An 18,092-nucleotide genomic window follows, 5' to 3' on the forward strand; every position below is an offset into this window, starting at 1 on the left:
CGTCCCTCTTCTAGCGTCCACGCAACGCCCCCCCTTCTCTCCCCCCCCTTGCCCCTCCCCCTATCCTCCCTCTCCCCCCCTTGCCCCTCCCCCTCTCTTACCTATATAGCCTCTTACCACGGCATCTCTCTCCCACTTAAAAACACAAATTATTGCTGTGGTTTTCTCACCTGATGATGATTGCTTGTGTTGCAATCGAAACGTCGTAATGTATTTATATTTTATTTCTACCCACGTGACTTTACCGAAAGAACCAAAGAGTATGGATCCCTGCAGTCACGAAAGCTTAAAATCAAGATCACTCTGTGACTTTATGGATGTACGGCCCCATAGTGTGGGTCGCATGGCCACAATCGCATGGCTTTGTGCTGCGTATTTCGTTTTCCATTCATATTTGAGCCCCGAGGGGAACTTGGGCTTGGTGAGGCCTTCATCCAGCAGCGTTTCGATCGTGGCCGATGATGCTGATGGGGGCGCATCGATTAACCGCATTGATCATTGAATGGAAGTTTTGAAATGGAAACATAAAAATATTTTTATAGGACGTCATGGACAGGATTTGAACCTATGCGGGGAGACCCCATTGGATTTCGAGTCCAACGCCTTAACCACTCGGCCACCATGACTCCCACGTGCTCCTCGGCTGACTCGGTGACCAGGTGGGTGCATTGCAAACGACGACGCGTCGATTACGTTGCGATAAAAAAAAAACACGTAACGCATTGGCGTGGCGTTTAAAGGAAAACATATAAGTAAAGAATAGGCGACGTTTCTGGCAATGACCCTTCTTCACAGCACCTAAACTATGCTCAAGGTATGATACTCGAAATCAGGGAATTTTTAAGAAGCAACGCATTTTTCAACAGCACTGTGGCCTTAAAATAAAACAATAGGCGACGTTTCGGGCAATGGGCCTGCGTCAGAGTGTCTCCGAGCAGTCCCTATTCTCGGCCCGGCGCGTGCTCTGCGGATAGCAGTGGCGGGGTGGTGCAACACGACAAGCGATCCGATGTGCTGTGAAGAAGGCCCATTGCCTGAAACGTCGCCTATGGTATTCTTAGGTTTTTTCGGTAAAAGTCACGTAGGTAAAAAAATTAAAATTTATAATAGTAAAATTATGAATTTTTATTTTTTACCTACGTGACTTTACCGAAAAAAAACATAAGAATATGAATACTTGCAGTCACGAAAGCTTCAAATCTAGAAGTCGCCTATGGTGTTTTTCCTTGTAAGGCTACCCAGTGCTCTTATTGACGAACGCGTTGGGTTGATTTTGATTGTTGACGCTGCTTGTGCCCCACTGCAAGCGAGAGCTTCGGCAGCGTCGCCAGCTGATTCAACGTTTCGGAATCTATTCTGAAGTAATTCTGCAAGTGTCTTGATTATTTCTAGATCTGAAGTTTTCGTGACTGCAGGGATCCATACTCTTTGGTTCTTTCGGTAAAGTCACGTAGAAGGGAAATAATAAAATAAAAAAAAACATAATAAAATAATTCTCACGACTTTCGGCCACAACGCAAGGTGAAGAACAGGTCTGTCTCATTTTTATTATTTTATTATTTCCCTTCTACGTGACTTTACCGAAAGAACCAAGAAAATTAAATACAATTAATTTTCTTTTATTGTATAAAATAAATAAAATGTATTTTATCGTATAAATTAAATTTATTTAATTTTATTGTATAAAATAAAATGTATTCAATTTAATTTATTAATTAATTTATTAATTAAATTGAATCAATGTTATACCTACATGACTTTACCGAAAGAACCATAGAGTATAATATGTCTTTATTATTTGTATCGATCACGCGGCATTGCGCAATTTCGCTGACGTAGAGCAGCCACGGGGAGGCGCTGTGATGTCGCGATGCCCATCAGCGCGATCCCATCGCTCCGCAGTGACCAGCGAGGTGAAGTATGGTCAAACAATCGCCGGGGGTAGGACTCAGTCCAGCAAAGGGGCCGTCCATAAATGACGTCACGCGATTTTGGACAATTTTTGACCCCCCCCCCTCGTCACACGACGTCAGAAAAAGTCAGACCCCCCCTCAAATATGACGTCACAAAGCTCTGCCCCCCCCCCCCTCAAATATGACGTCACAAAGCTCTGCCCCCCCCCCCAAAAAGAAACATGCTTCAAATCGCTTTAAACGATTGTCATTGTAGTGCGTATTTAATGTGGCGCTGCACTCTGATGTTGTAGGAGAAAACATTTATTAAAAAGTATATTTAATTAAGTAGAACGTGTTTTCTATATTTATTTAAAGTTGCGCATTTTTACGTGACGTCACATTTCTCACCCCCCCCCCCTCGTCACACATCGTCACAAATGTCTGACCCCCCCCCCTAGGTGCGTGACGTCATTTATGGACGGCCCCAAAGGGCTGTAAATAAACATGACAGTTGTCATGTTTGCATCATGGTTATAATGATTAAAGTCGGTGATGATTCTGTGATGGGATGGTCGGTACAATGCCCGTGTGAATATCGCGAGATCGAACATTGCGATGGTGATGATGATGAGTTGATGATGATGATGACAATGATGACGAAGCCCATTATTTACCCAGGAAAGCCTCGCTGAGTCTCGCGACTCATTTGCAGGAGGGCCCTGCTACACCGGGATGTCTGGCCACGAATTCCACTTTTAACGAGAATTTCGCTCCACGTGGGAGAACAGCGGGGGTGGTCACCATTACTAAGCCACAACACATCCCTCCTGCGGAGGGAGCTGGTAGGAACGTTGGGTGCCTCGGTCAATGGCCTGCAGGGTCAACGGCGGCGTGGTGTATTCCGCAAATATGCCCGACTGTGAGGGCGGGCACAAGCCGGCGTGAGTAGGTGAAACGTTGAGTTTTATAAGGGCACCACGGGGTGACCAGCCCCTCCCCACCCAGCCCCACCCCTCCCACCCCCCACCAAGCTCCACCCTCCCCACCCTCCCCTCCACACCCAGCCCCTCCCCACCCTCCCCACCCAGCCCCACCCTCCCCACCCAGCCCCTCCCCACCCTCCCCACCCAGCCCCACCCCTCCCACCCCCCACCCAGCTCCACCCTCCCCACCCTCCCCTCCACACCCAGCCCCTCCCCACCCTCCCCTCCCCACCCAGCCCCACCCTCCCCACCCAGCCCCTCCCCACCCTCCCCACCCAGCCCCACCCTCCCCACCCAGCCCCTCCCCACCCTCCCCTCTCCACCCAGCCCCACCCCTCCCATTTTTGGATGCACGACGGACGGACGGACACAACAATCCCCTGTGGGCTGGTGTAACCAGGAGGTTCCTACCGGTACGATGTATTGTTATTATACAAAGTAAGGCCTCTGAACTGCGTGGCTCTTTCTCAGAAGCGACTGACCACCACCAACGACAGCTCTTCACCGTGCGTGGTGAATCAACGATGCGCGCGAGAGAGACGGTCGACGTGGCGAGCGATGCATCCAGCAGTGGATCGACCACGTCTCGCGACGACGACGACGACGTCGAGAACAATCGCCGTTGATGTGCAGTGCACGGGGGACCCTGGCGTCATGCGAGCGGACGCCAGCGGTCTCGTATCGCGGGTCACCGCTGATCTTCGCAGGCACTTGCCAAGGCTATTTCCATCTTTATTAATCTCGCGGTGCGTGGAGGCAGCAGCAGAAGCAATATTCAATCTCCCAGCGGCAGCGTGTGGCGCTGGCGTTGTTACGTAACCCGCATGACGCGCGCGAGAGAGCGGATGAAAGACGCGACACGCGGGGCGGTGACGGCCGTGCAACCGACTCTACGGACCGTGTCGTGAAGCCATAGACACATAGAGACCTTTAAGAGATACATAGAGACTCACAGAGATACACAGATACCCGTAGAGGTACACAGATACTCATAGAGACACATAGAGACACATAGACTCATAGAGACCCGTAGAGATACATAGAGACTCATAGAGATACATAGACTCATAGAGACCCGTAGAGATACATAGAGACGCGCAGAGACAGAGACCCGTAGAGACTCACAGGCCACACAGAGACACATAGATAATCATGGAGACACATAGAAACACAGAGATACATTGAGACGCACAGGGACACACAGAGACTCGTAGAGACACACAGCGACACGACACGTCAGAGATACATAAATACTCACAGAGACTCATAGAGACTCATAGAGACCCGTAGATATACATAGAGACTCATAGAAATACATAGAGACGCATCCAGACACATAGAGACTCACAGAGACTCATAGAGACTCATAGAGACCCGTAGAGATACATAGAGACTCATAGAAATACATAGAGACGCATCCAGACACATAGAGATACATAGAGACTCACAGAGACTCATAGAGACTCATAGAGACCCGTAGAGATACATAGAGACTCATAGAAATACATAGAGACGCATCCAGACACATAGAGACTCACAGACCACATAGAGACACATAGATAATCATAGAGACACATAGAGACACAGAGACACACAGAGACTCATAGAGACACACTAACGACACACGCAAGAGGATTGCGACTGTGGCCATGTGACCCACACTACGGACCGCACAGTGAGCCCACTGTGGTCTGGGCCTCTCCAACGGCGGAGGAACAGCGACACGACACGAACTAATAGGGGTTTTCCCCATTTTTTCTGGCAACAAAACGGACACCTTTTGCAAGGAATCATGCTTACATTAACCACACTACTTGCAGTCAAATGCAAAAAAAACCAATACTCTGATAATCTATGCATTGTCTTTGAAACTGATTGGTCCACACCAGAGACGGCTTTCTTTAGAGCCTAGTCTCATATGGTGTTCGACCAGATGACGCCAAAAGGAGCACAGTTCAAAGACAACGCACTACCAGAGTAATGAGAGCTCGGGGTGAACAAAAGGTGTCAGTTTTGTTTGGCAGAAAAAAGGGGAAAACCCCTATCAGTATATTTTGGTACTGGCAAAGGAGGTCCCATGACGACACGAACTCTCTGTCTCTCTGCTGAAGCCCTCTCGTCGTGATCATCAGCAGCAGCAGCAGCTGAACCTTGACGTTGACATTTTATCTCCTGAACAACATTTGCTGCTGCCAGCATCACGCGAGAGTCGAACCGCGTTAAGAGGAGCACTGCACGCGCCTGATGATTGCTCAAGCGGAGTTCTAGGACAGTAAATCGTTGTGTGTGGTGGCGGGACGGGGTGGGGGGGGGGGGCACCCACGTGCCACGAATCGCTTCCGCCCCGCATTGTAACGATGCAAGATCCTCTTGTAAGAATATAGCGGCATCTAGTGGTTGCACGGCCGTCACGTGGACCCCGATGTACAACAACAACAACAACACCACCACGCCATCATAATCCACGGCAATGCTCTATCCACCGCTGGCTCGAGGCCTTCCCAGGCCTTGAGTCACCACGCAGCAATGCACAGAGACGCGTGGGCGTGCACGCGTCTCTGTGCAAGAGGATCCTGCCCGTGACTCGGTGACTCCTTGGCAAGAGGATCCTGCCCTGTGACTCCTTGTCAAGAGGATCCTGCCCGGTGACTCCTTGGCAAGAGGGTCCTGCCCCGTGACTCCTTGGCAAGAGGGTCCTGCCCCATGACTCCTTGGCAAGAGGGTCCTGCCCCGTGACTCCTTGTCAAGAGGATCCTGCCCTGTGACTCGGTGACTGCTTGTCAAGAGGGTCCTGCCCCGTGACTCCTTGTCAAGAAGATCCTGCCCTGTGACTCGGTGACTCCTTGTCAAGAGGATCCTGCCCTGTGACTCCTTGTCAAGAGGATCCTGCCCGGTGACTCCTTGGCAAGAGGGTCCTGCCCCGTGACTCCTTGTCAAGAGGGTCTGCCCCGTGACTCCTTGGCAAGAGGCTCCTGCCCCGTGACTCGGTGACTACTTGTCAAGAGGATCCTGCCCCGTGACTCCTTGGCAAGAGGGTCCTGCCGGGTGCTTGCTCTCGGGGGGCGATGCTATTTAGCTGAGGCCGGAGAGTTGTCGCCTCTGAACATCTGTCGGCATATCGCCAGCACTGGCTCAAGCAAGCCAAGCCTGACTCTGCTGATGAGACACTGCAAGCGCAAACAAGTCCTTGCATATACGCATCTGGCAGTACGCAAGCAATGGCTCAGGAAAATCCTCACGCTGCTGATGAGACGTTGAGTGTCGAAACCGGCTCCGAGTGTAGCTTGATGTTTCATCACAGCTCGCGAAGTTACGTGCTCTCAGAGAGGGCCGTGCGGCTGATGGAATGTGTAAAAAATATACGTTGATTAGATCACGTGGAGGTTCGTAATCAAGGTGTGTTGGGTTCGTTCGCGTGAATAGAACTGCTGTGTTGTTAAACCACCACCACCAATGAATGAGGTCGGTCACGTTAACAAAACGTGGCAATTAGAAGCTGTATTTTCTTAGGTTTTTTCGGTAAAGTCACGTAGGTAAAAAAATTAAATTAATAAAAGTAAAATAAAAATAAAATAAAAATCACGACGTTTCGGAGGCAACACAAGCTTCCGTCTTCAGGTGGAACCGTCACAGCACGATAGCTGTATCAAGTGAGAGAAATTCCAAGGAAACAGTCCTTGTATATATACTGGTTGAGGGTGGGAGGAGCCAAGGTAGGCCCTGAATATTATTTTTGTGAGGTTCGGTGCGGCTGAAGTACGCTGTTAGGAATGAGCCTTTGTTGTGTAAACTAGGTGCGGATGATGTAAAGGTGCGTGTAAAAAATTTGAAACTGCTTCAACACAGCGGTGGCGTTGGAGGGAGCCCCACAGCATTGACAATTTGAGCGCTGCGAAGTTTCGCTGGAGATTGCGACCAGCTTCATCAGGCAAATTAGCCAGAATTATTAGGAATAACTTGGTCGCGAAAGCCTGCGCGTTAAAGTGATCGTGTGGCGAGACAAATACGGGAAGGAGGAGGCTGATTGTGTGGCTGGTTATGTTGTGACTCACATTCGAACGCAACCACGCCGATGGTGACGCCGATGTTGATGTTTGCGTTGTTAGAGCCGACAGCGAATGTGGCTGAGGGCGTCAGATACGGGGGGGAGGAGGGGGGGAGTTTGGGGAGGGGGTGAGAATAGGAAAGGGGGGGGGGGCTGAGGGGGGGAGGGGTGTGGCATTCACCCCCCCCTACCCCCCTACCCCCCCTATTTCAAACAGCGATCTCACCCCTGCGAGTGAGCGAGCGAGCGATGGTCACGGGGCGAGGAGCGGCCGTTCGGAGCGAGCCACACAGCGCGGGTAAGAGAGAGCTCGAGATCTGGGGGTCATAGATAGCACCTTGAGACTCCATCATCATCATCATCGTGATCATCAGCAAGCGCCGGGCAATGCTACGAGAGAGTTTGGGCTCATCAGCGGTGCCAATGAAGCAGTGGGTTGGCTGTTGCTGCTGCTGCTGTTGCTGCTGCTGTTGCTGTTGCTCCTGCTGCTGCTGTTGCTGCTGCTGTTGCTGCTGCTGCTGCTGCTGTTGCTGCTGCTGCTGTTGCTGCTGCTGCTGCTGTTGCTGCTGCTGCTGCTGTTGCTGCTGCTGCTGTTGCTGCTGCTGCTGCTGTTGCAGGCGTGGTGCCGTGCCTGCCTTCACAGGTGCTGCTGCTCGCTAACGGCACTTGCCCCAACAGCCTGTGAAGGGTACACGGGGCATCTTTGTCTTGTTGATGATTCGTATGACGCGCGCGGTGAAGAAGACGCTCGACTCGATGTCTTCTCCGATGATCGATGTTTGAACTTCCCCCTGTCATGATCATCATCATCATCATCGCCGTCGTCGTTTTCATATCGCTACTCTGTCGGTAGGTTGGCAGACGATGAAAGCATTGATCAATCCATCACACCGCTCTTGTTATCTGCCGTCGTCATTGAGTCTACGGGTCTCTACGTCAGTCTATGGGTCTCCATGTAAATCGTTGGGTCTCTATGGAACTCTATGGGTCTGCATGTGAGTCGGTCTCTTCGTGGGTCGGTGGGTCTCCAACAAAACCCTTGAGTCTCCATATGAGTCGATGGCTCTCCATGAAAATCAGTGGTTCTCTGCGTGAGTCTACGGGTCTCCGTGATGATGACGATGCTATCAGCCACTGCGACGATGGGCTGTCGTCACGTGCAAGAACAGGAGCCGACGGACTTCGCCTGGCGATGAACTTTGTAGTTGCGGAGATCGTGTGGCGTCACCATTGCCCCGGGCCTCTTCTCGAACACAAGGTGATGCACTGCTCGCTCAGCCTGCTGATTCCCTTTGTCTCTTTGGCCGCCGCTGCTGCGGCTGCTTCGGACGAGTTTCAGTTGTCCACGAGGCGTGCTCACGCCGCGTTCCCAACTCTTCCCCCCCCCCCCCAACACACCCGCTAAGTGGCAGGGTGATTAAATTAGTCCCGTTAGCAGATGGGCCCTGCAGCGAACACCCCCCACCACCACCCCTCCCGAGGGACGGTCCCATCGATCAGGGAATGGAGCCCTCGCCCCGCCCCTCACACCCCCAGGGAAGAGTTCCCCCCTCCACCCTCCCCCCTTTACCCCCCCCCTCTACCCCCTCCCCCCCAGGAAAGAGTTCCCCCCCCCTCCTGCCGGACCCAACGCCCCCCCCCACCTTTCCGATGTGCTGCCACGTGCTTCTCACGCAGCTCGCGGTGTCGAGAGACGGGCGTGGGCCTACCCACGCCGTGTAGGGGAATGGGGGGGGGGGTGATTGTCCATACTTCACCACACTGGTTATGTATGTGCTGTGTGTTGAACTTCTTTCGCACCGTACGTAGCCAACCGTGCTCATCGGAGGTGCGCACCAACAGACTAAACACAAAAAGCGATTGCAAAGAAATGAGTTTGTCTAGATGATGATTTGAGAGCGCACAGCTTCCAGCGGCTTCCTAATATCGGAAGGCAGAGCGTTCCAGACGGCCGCAGAAGCGCCATCGCAAAGCGGCGACCACACCGCCTTCGTCCGATGGCCGGGGACGTGGGAGAGACCCAGGGTGGTGATGGTCGTGGTGGTGGGCTGGACGGGTTCGTAGCATCCTCGCCGATGTTAGCCGTGGTCGGGGATTGAGGTCACGTGCGGCTACAACACGCGACTGAGCACGTGGTGGACTAGATCACAAACGCAGGCTGGTGGATCGCTCGAAGCAATGTCGTGGTGTCGTCGTCGTCGTTCAAGTACCGACGCCACGGCGGTGACGCCTTCGTGCGGCACGATGCGTCCCGTGCCCTGGCGGGACTTGCCGGCGGCTCTGTTCGTTCACGGCGCAGCGACGCCGCCAAGTCGCGCGCCCCGGGGACGCGCGCGCGCGCCCCCCATGTTTCATTCATGCGCGTCCCCCACGCTACCCCATATCCCCTCCTCCCTCCCTCCCTCGCTCTCCCTTCCTTTTTTTTTACGATCAGAGGAAACAAGAAGATGCTCGGTGTAGTCGGCAATTTGCTTCGTTCATCATTTCGTAAATGTTTATTTTTTACATTTTAAAACTTAGCTTTATGTAAAACCCCCACCTCTCGCTCACTCTATCGCTCTCTTTCTCGCTCACTCTCTCGCTCACTCTCTCGCCCTCTCTCTCGCCCACTCTCTCGCCCACTCTCTCGCCCACTCTCTCGCTCACTCTCTCGCTCACTCTCTCGCTCACTCTCTCGCCCTCTCCCTCGCCCACTCCCTCGCCCACTCCCTCGCCCACTCCCTCGCTCACTCCCTCGCTCACTCCCTCGCTCACTCCCTCGCTCACTCTCTCGCTCACTCTCTCGCTCACTCTCTCGCTCACTCTCTCGCCCACTCTCTCGCCCACTCTCTCGCCCACTCTCTCGCCCACTCTCTCGCCCACTCTCTCGCTCTCTCTCTCGCTCACTCTCTCGCTCACTCTCTCGCTCACTCTCTCGCTCACTCTCTCGCTCACTCTCTCGCTCACTCTCTCGCCCACTCTCTCGCCCACTCTCTCGCCCACTCTCTCGCCCACTCTCTCGCCCACTCTCTCGCCCACTCTCTCGCTCTCTCTCTCGCTCACTCTCTCGCTCACTCTCTCGCTCACTCTCTCGCTCACTCTCTCGCTCACTCTCTCGCTCACTCTCTCGCTCACTCTCTCGCCCACTCTCTCGCCCACTCTCTCGGTCACTCTCTCGCTCACTCTCTCGCTCACTCTCTCGCTCACTCTCTCGCTCACTCTCTCGCTCACTCTCTCGCTCACTCTCTCGCTCACTCTCTCGCTCACTCTCTCGCCCTCTCCCTCGCCCACTCTCTCGCTCACTCTCTCGCTCACTCTCTCGCTCTCTCTCTCGCTCACTCTCTCGCTCACTCTATCGCTCTCTCTCTCGCTCACTCTCTCGCTCACTCTCTCGGTCACTCTCTCGGTCACTCTCTCGCTCACTCTCTCGCTCACTCTCTCGCTCACTCTCTCGCTCACTCTCTCGCTCACTCTCTCGCTCACTCTCTCGCCCTCTCCCTCGCTCACTCTCTCGCTCACTCTCTCGCTCACTCTCTCGCTCTCTCTCGTTCTGCACGCAGCCCTTCTCGCAGTCCGACGGCCTCCGACGGGTAGCTCATATCAGCATGCAGAGCTCCCCGTCATCTGCCACCGAGCACACGGCCTCCTCCATCGCCTACTGCTCCTTGAAGCTCTCCTTCCCCTCTCTGTTTCTCATCCTTCTCTCTCTCTCCTTTATTATTATTTGTTTTCAACAGTTCACTTGCAAATTACAGATTCTTTTTTATTTAAATGGCGAGCCCTTCCACGGAAGGGCAACAAAATAGTTTACACTAATTACGTTGCTCCTCTCCACGGAAATATTTAGTAAAAGGCGAAAGATTTATTCGCTTTGAAAAGAAACCAGAGATTCTCTCTCCTCTCCCCATCCTATCCCCTCTGCTTTATCCCCCCCCCCCCCGAGCCCTCTGTACCAGCGTGGACGGCACCCTCGTGGTGTTCACCTTCTGAAGCGCTCGCTCGTCACCGCGGCGTGCGCGATGACCACCACCACAACCACCACCACCACCACAACAACCACCACCACAACCACCACCACAACCACCACCACAACAACCACCACCACAACCACCACCACAACCACCACCACAACAACCACCACCACAACCACCACCACAACAACCACCACCACAACCACCACAACAACCACAACCACCACCACGTGACTTTTCTTTCGTGTTGTGTGCGGTGCATTAAGCGCCACAGCGCGTGGATTTGTAGCGTCTGTTCATTTGTTTGCTGGTGACTTTGTGTATTTCATATCGAAATCGCCTCCAGTGCTTTTGCTGCTGGCGGCAATAAAAGTTGTTTAAAAGTCAAAAGTCTTTCCACTCTCTCCTCCCCTCTCTCTTATGTCCTGTCCTCTAAATCCTTCTCTCTCTCCCCCCTTCTCTCCGCTCTTCTCTTTCCGTTCCCCTCTCTCGATCTATCTCCACTCTCCTTCTCCCCCCCCCCATCCTCTCTTTTCCATCATCTCCCCTCTAATCTCTTTCCGCTCTCTCCCCTCCCTTCCCCTCCGCTCTCGATCCATTCTCTCTCCCCCACGTCTCTCTCCGCTCTCCAACTCTCTCACCCCCCCTCTGCCCCTCTCTCTCTATGAACACGTGGTCAACGGATGTATTCATAAGCGACGTCTTCCTCTGAGTGTCATTGCCTACCAACGCGCCGATTGCAAATCCGTAGCTGTCAACCCACACGGTTTATCTACATCATGGGATCTCATCATTAGACCTCCTTTGCCAGTACCAAAATATAATAATAGGGTTTTCCCCATTTTTTAAAATTATATTTTGGTACTGGCAAAGGAGGTCCAATGATGTAGATGCTCACCCCGAGCCCTCGTTACTTTGATAGTGGCATTGTCTTTGAGCTGTACGCCTTTTGGCGTCCTCTGGTCGAGCACCAATTGGGTCGAGGCTCAAAGAAAGCCGTCCCTTGGTGTGGACCAATCCGTTTCAAGGACAATGCATATATTATCATAGTGTGTTTTTTGTTTGCATTTGACTGCAGGTATTGTGGTTAATGCAGACATGAATCCTTGTAAAAAGGTTTCAGTTTTGTTGCCAGAAAAAGGGGGAAAACCCCTATTATTATCATGGGATCTCCTTTGCCAGTACCAAAATATGATCCAAGGTTTTTCCCCCTTTTTTCTGGAAACAAAACAGCTGTGTTAAGATGTTAAAACACCAAACCGAAACCTTTTACAAGGAATCATGTCTGCGTTAACCACAATGCTTGTGGTCAGAATGCAAACAAAAAACATCTTCTGTTAGGCGTCCTCTGGTCTAACACCGATTGAGACGAGGCTCAAAAGAAAGCTGTCTCTGGTGTGGACCAATCGGTTTCAAGGATAATGCATATATTATCAGAGTGTGGGTTTTGCTTGCATTCTGACCACAAGTATTGTGGTTAATGCAGACATGATTCCTTGTAAAAGGTCTGGCAAATGAGGTTCCAATGGTGTAAATGCTTACCCCGAGCTCTCATACTCTGATGGTGCATTGTCTTTGAGTTATGCGCCTTTTAGCGTCATCTGGTCCAACACCATGTGAGACTAGGCTCTAAGGAAAGCTGTCTCGGGTGTGGACCAATCAACTTCAAGGACAGTGCATACATTATCAGAGTTGTGTTTTTTGTTTGCATACCGACTGCAGGTATTGTCGTCAATGCAAACATGACTCCTTGTAAAAAAAGGTGCCAGTTTTGTTGCCAGATAAAAGGGGAAAAAAACAATTATCATAATTTTTCTTCTGGAAAATGAGGTTCCAATGATCTTAACGCCTATCACCACACGGCTTATCTCCGTATTCTTGTACAGGGGAGTTTCCAGGTCCATAAAGCGAACAGCCGTTTCAATACTTGGAAATAAATTGTGTCTATTTGTTTGTGTTTCTCCCTTTTGATGGGACTTTGTCGGATGAACGTTCAGATTTTTAAGGGGCACGGGGTGACCAATGAGGTGTGAGTTGGTCTGTAACGAGGTCGGGTACTGAACACATTCCTCCTCCTGCGGAGGGAGCTGGTAGGAACGTTGGGTTGCTCGGTCAATGGCCAGGGTCAACGGCGGCGTGGTGTATTCCGCAAATATGCCCGACTGTGAGGGCGGGCACAAGCCGGCGTGAGTAGGTTAAACGTTGAGTTTTATAAGGGCACCACGGGGTGACCAGCCCCTCCCCACCCAGCCCCTCCCCTCCACCCCCCACCCAGCCCCACCCCACCCTCCCCACCCAGCCCCTCCCCACCCAGCCCCTCCCCACCCTCCCCACCCAGCCCCTCCCTCCCCACCCAGCCCCTCCCTCCCCACCCAGCCCCTCCCTTCACGACGGACGGACGGACGGACACAATAATCCCCTGTGGGCTGGTGGAACCAGTGGGTTGCTACCAGTATAAAGGTGTTCACAAGATATCAGACGCAGTGCCAACGGGTTCATCGTCGCAAGAGACGGGGTGTAGAGTCGCCGTGTTTGGGGGTAACGTACGGGTAACCTCACAACCATTCTCCCAACACCACGTGTGGCCAGCGTGCTCGAGTCACGATCGCTGTGGATCCACCTCGATTGGAAGAGGCCCCTTCCGCCAGCAGCGGTGAAAGCAAGCTGCTGCAGGGCTGCGCCTTGCCGTGAACTTTAGAAATGGGCTTCAGTCTGACGCCTCTGCGTTTACCCCCACCTCTCTCCAATCTCTCTCTCAAATCTCTCTCTCAAATCTATCTCTCAAATCTATCTCTCAAATCTCTCTCTCAAATCTCTCTCTCAAATCTCTCTCTCAAATCTCTCTCTCAAATCTCTCTCTCAATCTATCTCTCAAATCTCTCTCTCAAATCTCTCTCTCAAATCTCTCTCAAATCTCTCTCTCAAATCTCTCTCTCCAATCTCTCTCTCAAACCTCTCTCTCAAATCTCTCTCTCAAATCTCTCTCTCAAATCTCTCTCTCAAATCTCTCTCTCAAATCTCTCTCTCAAATCTCTCTCTCAAAATCTCTCTCTCAAATCTCTCTCTCAAATCTCTCCCTCCAATCTCTCTCTTAAATCTCTCTCTCAAATCTATCTCTCAATTCTCTCTCTCAAATCTCTCTCTCAAATCTCTCTCTGAAATCTCTCTCTGAAATCTCTCTCTCAAATCTCTCTCTCCAATCTCTCTCTCAAATCTCTCTCAAATCTCTCTCTCAAATCTCTCTCTCAAATCTCTCTCTCAAATCTCTCTCTCAAATCTCTCTCTCAAATCTCTCTCTCAAATCTCTCTCTCCAATCTCTCTCTCAAATCTCTCTCTCCAATCTCTCTCTCAAATCTCTCTCTCAAATCTCTCTCTCAAATCTATCTCTCAAATCTCTCTCTCAAATCTCTCTCTCAAATCTCTCTCTCAAATCTCTCTCTCAAATCTCTCTCTCAAATCTCTCTCTCAAATCTCTCTCTCAAATCTCTCTCTCAAATCTCTCTCAAATCTCTCTCTCAAATCTCTCTCTTAAATCTCTCTCTCAAATCTATCTCTCAATTCTCTCTCTCAAATCTCTCTCTCAAATCTCTCTCTCAAATCTCTCTCTCAATTCCTCTCTCTCAAATCTCTCTCTCAAATCTCTCTCTCAAATCTCTCTCTCAAATCTCTCTCTCAAATCTCTCTCTCAATTCTCTCTCTCAAATCTCTCTCTCAAATCTCTCTCTCAAATCTCTCTCTCAAATCTCTCTCTCAAATCTCTCTCTCAAATCTCTCTCTCAAATCTCTCTCTCAAATCTCTCTCTCAAATCTCTCTCTCAAATCTCTCTCTCAAATCTCTCTCTCAAATCTCTCTCTGAAATCTCTCTCTCAAATCTCTCTCTCCAATCTCTCTCTCAAATCTCTCTCTCAAATCTCTCTCTCAAATCTCTCTCTCAAATCTCTCTCTCAAATCTATCTCTCAAATCTCTCTCTCAAATCTCTCTCTCAAATCTATCTCTCAAATCTCTCTCAAATATCTCTCAAATCTCTCTCTCAAATCTCTCTCTCAAATCTCTCTCCAATCTCTCTCTCAAATCTCTCTCTCAAATCTCTCTCTCAAATCTCTCTCTCAAATCTCTCTCTCAAATCTCTCTCAAATCTATCTCTCAAATCTCTCTCTCAAATCTCTCTCTCAAATCTATCTCTCAAATCTATCTCAAATATCTCTCAAATCTCTCTCTCAAATCTCTCTCTCAAATCTCTCTCCAATCTCTCTCTCAAATCTCTCTCTCAAATCTCTCTCTCCGATCTCTCTCTCAAATCTCTCTCTCAAATCTCTCTCAAATCTCTCTTTCAAATCTCTCTCTCAAATCTCTCTCTCAAATCTCTCTCTCAAATCTCTATCTCAAATCTATCTCTCAAATCTCTCTCCTCTCCTACATCCGCTCCGTGAGACGCGGCCTCGCCGGAGTCGGATTGATCGGGGATATTGAGCCGCATCTCGCGTTTCCCAGCCACGCGAACCGGCCCCGTGCATTATTCAGAGCTCCCGTCTCTTGTCTCCCCGCGTTTCCCACCTCCCCGCGTCTCCCACCCCCCACGTCTCCCTCCTCCTACGTCTCCCACCCCCGCGTCTCCCACCTCTTTGCGTCTCCCACTCCCCGCGTCTTCCACTCCCCGCGTCTCCCACCTCTACGCGTCTCCCACCTCCCCACGTCTCCCACCTCTCCGCGTCTCCCACCCCCCGCGTCTCCCACTCCCCGCGTCTCCCACTCCCCGCGTCTCCCACTCCCTGCGTCTCCTACCTCCCCACATCTCCCACCTCCCACGTCTCCCTCCTTCCCACGTCTCCCACTCCCCGCGTCTCCCACCTCCCCGTGTCTCCCACCTCCCCGCGTCTCCCACCCCCCACGTTTCCCACCTCCCACGTCTCCCTCCTTCCCACGTCTCCCACCTCCCCGCGTCTCCCACCTCCCCACGTCTCCCATCTCCCCACGTCTCCCACTCCCCACGTCTCCCACCTCCCCACGTCTCCCACCTCCCCACGTCTCCCACTCCCCGCGTCTCCCACTCCCCGCGTCTCCCACCTCTCCGCGTCTCCCACCTCTCCGTGTCTCCCACTCCCCGCGTCTCCCACCTCTCCGCGTCTCCCACCTCCCCACGTCTCCCACTCCCCACGTCTCCCACCTCCCCACGTCTCCCACCTCCCCACGTCTCCCACTCCCCGCGTCTTCACCTCCCCGCGTCTCCCACCTCTCCGCGTCTCCCACCTCTGTGTCTCCCACTCCCCGCGTCTCCCACCTCTCCGCGTCTCCCACTGCTCCGCCTTCTGCGTTTTCCTCCCACGTGAAGCCAAACTCCCATTCCGAATGGAATTCATGGCCAAATATCCCAATGTAATCAGCTGCCTCCTGCGAGGCTTCCCGCGGTTCACATCGTCAATGTTATTGCAATTCATCATCACCACCATGCAATTACCAATTACATTATTTAACCGTCAACATGATGCCCATCATCATAACATTAAAAACACATTATCATCACATCATACAATAATCTTACGATCATCACGCAATCGTCACTGCGCTTCATTTGTCGTTTGATAGCGCGTTCGCCGCTTGTTCCAGAGATTCGCGGTTCGGCCCCAGCAGGCCGCCCTGGATAATACTGCGGGCGCATTCACCGTAGACAATGCGCGCCGCTTGCTGGGCAGTGGACGTCAGAGATCCCGTGACGTCAGAGATCGCGAGGCTAGGCCATCGTGTGTCGGATTCACGATTAGAAAATGTTGTGAAATTTAATTGACAAACAAAACTATTTACGTCGTAAATTGCTCAATGGGAATTATACAAAGCAATAACAACAGCAGCAACAACAAACAGTAGCAGCAGCAGCAATAACAACACGATCAGCAGTAGCAACAGTAGCAACAGTAGCAGCAGCAACAGCAGCAACAGCAGTAGCAGCAGCAATAACAGCAATAACAACAGCAGCAACAGCAGTAGCAGCAGCAATAACAACAGCAGCAGCAACAGCAGCAACAGCAAACAGCAGCAGCAATAACAGCAGCAGCAGCAACAGCAACATCGCCCTTGACCGTGAACCCGTGGCAGGACCCTCCTGAAGCAGGAGTCTTGAGACTCGGGCTCTGCGGGGCAAACAGGTTAACAAATAAACACATCGCACCCGTACGTGAGTGTGTGTAGCGGTCAGCGCACGCTGCGCTACGAACCCGGCAACTCGGGTTCGATTCCCGCTCACGGCCAACGCCGGTGACGATTATCTGAATCGGTTCTGGGCCTCCCCTAGGTCGACTCAGCCTCAAATGGGTGACCTGGTGCGTTGTGTAAACATCGCCACTGGGGAGACAAAGGCGGCCGGGTGTGCCGGCCTTCATGGGTGCTCGCTAACAGCACTTGCCCCAACAGTCTGTTAAGGCTACACGGGGGATCTTTGTCTTTGTGCACTCGTATGCCAGGAATGTGTTGCGGACATGTTGCTGCTCAGTGAGGCTTTCATGGGTAAACAAGCTGAATAACAACAACAACAACAACAGTTGCATCATCATCATAATCATCATGACCCCTTCCCGGATAAATCCGCGGCGTTCTTCTTGTTGTTGTTTTCGTGTTGGAGTTATCGTGCGTGCTGTCGTCACTGAGCACGTGGTCACGGCGAGCCGGGCACGCACGCGGGCCGTGTCTGCTTACACTGGAGCTTAATATAACCACGTGGGGACACGCGGACACGGGGACACGGAGTCGTGAGGACACGGGGACACGGGGACAACGTGGGACACGGGGTCGTGAGGACACGGGGACACGGGGTCGTGAGGACACTCAGACACGGGGAGAACGTGGGACACGGGGTCGTGAGGACACGACGCGCACGGGAACAACGCGGGACATGGGATCTAGAGGACACGGGGACACGGGGATACGGAGACACGGACGTGAAGACACGGGGACAGAAGGACACGGGGATGTGGAGACGTGGGGACCTGGTCCGCACAGATGGATTCAATAATCCAGAGCTGTAATGTCATCTCCTGGCCACATCGCAGCCAATCCCTACAACACACGGCAACATCCTATTGGGTCACCCATCCGAGTAACTAACCAGGCTCAATTTTGATTGGCTGTTGAGGTTCTACTAGAGCGACACGCTGCACGCGCCCAATGATTGGTAAACACGTCACATGCACACAAACACACACATGTGCTCGATGCCATATATACA

The 18,092-nt window shown here is 52.1% G+C and overlaps 2 non-coding genes across 2 annotated transcripts; both read right to left on the reverse strand.

The window, feature by feature from the left end:
* Nucleotides 1–544: 544 nt before the first annotated feature.
* TRNAS-CGA (transfer RNA serine (anticodon CGA)) lies at nucleotides 545–626 on the reverse strand. Its single transcript has one exon. It is a non-coding gene; the product is annotated as a tRNA-Ser (tRNA).
* Nucleotides 627–10,679: 10,053 nt separating this feature from the next.
* On the reverse strand, nucleotides 10,680–10,793 carry LOC144947959 (U5 spliceosomal RNA). The gene has a single exon (XR_013640119.1). It is a non-coding gene; the product is annotated as a U5 spliceosomal RNA (small nuclear RNA).
* Nucleotides 10,794–18,092: the final 7,299 nt, after the last annotated feature.

Source organism: Lampetra fluviatilis, chromosome 47 (genome assembly GCF_964198595.1).
Source record: "Lampetra fluviatilis chromosome 47, kcLamFluv1.1, whole genome shotgun sequence".
Lineage (NCBI taxonomy): Eukaryota > Metazoa > Chordata > Hyperoartia > Petromyzontiformes > Petromyzontidae > Lampetra > Lampetra fluviatilis.